We start from the raw sequence: 2,618 nt of genomic DNA, 5'->3' as shown, positions 1-2,618 counted from the left end.
CAGCTTAAAAGTATCGCTTAACAAATTTTTGTGGTAAGCAGAAATGAGCTGGGAACCAGTGATATAAATCACATGGTGTTTCTGTTGGTAACCTATTCCTATTTTACATCACCCTGACGCAACAATTCCATCTTATGAATAGTTTAATTGCGGTACCCGCTGCTATGTACATCAGATTCGAACCAGCCAACTGATCCCGTTAGCTCGGTGGTCGAGTGGTAAGACATCTGCTCTAGAAAGCAGGAGGTCGTGGGTTTGAGTCCCATCCGAGTGAATTTTTGCAACTTTCACTCAGGAGGTAACACACTGGGTATACAGTGTTTATACGTCGGTGAAAGGCAAAACCTAATTTTATTTACATCACCCCAACGCAAAAATTCATCTTATGAATAGTTAATGCGGTACCTGCTGCTATGTACATCAGATTCGAACCAGCCTACCGATCCCGTTAGCTCGGTGGTCAAGTGGTAAGACATCTGCACTAGAAAGCAGGAGGTCGTGGGTTCGAGTCCCACCCGAGTGATTTTTTCCAACTTTCACTCGGGAGGTAACACACTGAGTATACAGTGTTTATACGTCGGTGAAGGGCAAAATCCTAATTTGTTTTAACCTATTCTTGCTAAGCATGTAATTTCAGTGCATATTTCTATACCTCATTGCTTAATACATGTATTCATAAGCAAGTGCCGAAATCGTCCTGGTCCGTTCACCATGATGTGACAGATGCTAGCTTTGCTACTTACACCAATCATGCACACCGTAGGATTCATACCCAGGGTGAATACACATGCGCAGTCGACCATTGCATGGGTTACCCAATCCCCATGCAATAGTCTACTACGCATGTGCTTTAACCAGCTCGCGCCGGAGGCCGTGTATACATGCAAAAGTTTTGCGGTATTCGGAACGGATGACAGATAAACACGCAGGGAGCGAGGCTGGAAATATCTGTCAGCGACCAGCTCACAGCGAGCGAGGCCAGAAATATGAGTGTGCTGCCCGGGTGATTGCTTCAACCCGCCTGGCTTGAGGTCGAGTGATAAGTAAACGTGCGCCTCGTTACGTTCTTGTCAAAATATTCCTGGCGTGAACTGGTTAATAAGAAATCGTGGCACTATCGCATGGGATGGTTCTCACGTGTGAACATGGTCCTAGCTACATGAAAAGATGGCGGCACACACTCGTCAACATTTTGCTGAGATAACCGATATGTCACTTGACGAAAGTTGCGAATGTGGATGATGTATAACAAATATAACATGGTTTCAGGGTGGATAGTTGATATTAGCTCCCCTCGGGAAGATGGTATCGACTACCGATATCAATCAACCCTCAAAGCATGTTATATTTATGATTATTTAACTGCCCTGACTATTACTCCCTGTACTGCCTGAAACTGCTCGAGCACTGCGATGAATACAATGCAATACAACGTAGTACAGCTGCTTATAATAAAGACGCCATCCAAAAGTTGCTTTATGGTACAGTATTTCAGCATTTTTGCACAAAGTACAGATGTAGTTACAAATTGGACATATTTTTAATTGTAAAGAAGTTTTCTTTTATGGTTTTCATGGAAAGAATGTTGCATCCTGACACCATTTTTTTCATCATATACTATCTCAATGTTGATCAGTCATTGCGAAAGTGTTGAAAAGACATGAATCTGGGACTGAGAAACATTTCCAATTTTGTTAAAAAACCCGACTCTACATAGACTTTGTACACAACCAAAGAAGTGACGTCTGGATACTGCATTCTGGGTTCCGGACAAGTTGGGGGTAGACTCATTTATTTTGTCAGGAAGCTGCTCTGTATTTGTCCCGGACACGTTCCGGTGAAGTTTTCATTAGCAACTGCTTGACTCACCAATACTGATAACTCCTTGCGGGAAGATTGCAGGGAAGTTGTTCAAAATCCTGCAACTTATACCCGATACAATGTCCGCAACTTGTCCGGATGTCGTCCCGGATACGAGATGGGCCCCACATAGCGTTATTACTGCAGTACAATAAATATATGAAGTTAATTGTCCTACTATACTTTCCCTGGAATATAAGATGGAATTAAAAATATGGAGATTCTAATGCAATAAATTGCTGTTTCTTACAATTAATCATCTGTCATGCAATACATTTCCTGCAATGTTTTCAGAAACTTAAAATTCCTTAAAGTTTTAGATTTCCAAACTCATGAATTTGGAAAATATTTTTTGAAGACTATTTTGAAATTTCGTCGGGAGAAACAAAATCAAATTAATAAAAGAGCACGCACAGTACATCTTTAACAGGAAACGTCATAGATCGCTATGATCATGTTTTTCTATATTTATGGAATTATTCTTCAGGAATAATTGATTTCCATTTTAAATAAGTGATTTCTTGCTTGTGTTTTTTATATGTTGGAAACTTACCTATCAGTACTTTACCTATGCAAGGTATTATGAGTTCTTGTTGTATATATTTTTAGTAGGCAATGCCATAGATGTTGTTTTCAGTTATTTACCATTGTAGGCATACCCTTTCACTATAAACTATAATAACAGTTTATTAAATAATTTAAAACTTGGTACAAAGTGTATGTAAGTGAATAATTCCATGTGTTTGGTACTTAGTCAG

The 2,618-nt window shown here is 39.8% G+C and overlaps 1 non-coding gene across 1 annotated transcript; it reads left to right on the top strand.

Annotated features, from left to right (window-relative positions):
- The first annotated feature begins 201 nt into the window (after nucleotides 1-201).
- Trnas-aga lies at nucleotides 202-274 on the top strand. Its single transcript has one exon. It is a non-coding gene; the product is annotated as a tRNA-Ser (tRNA).
- The last annotated feature ends 2,344 nt before the right edge of the window (nucleotides 275-2,618 follow it).

This window comes from Patiria miniata, unplaced genomic scaffold (genome assembly GCF_015706575.1).
Source record: "Patiria miniata isolate m_02_andy unplaced genomic scaffold, ASM1570657v1 HiC_scaffold_23, whole genome shotgun sequence".
NCBI lineage: Eukaryota > Metazoa > Echinodermata > Asteroidea > Valvatida > Asterinidae > Patiria > Patiria miniata.
The sequence above is the reverse complement of the archived record's forward strand: the minus strand, read 5'-3'. Positions and strand labels throughout refer to the sequence as shown.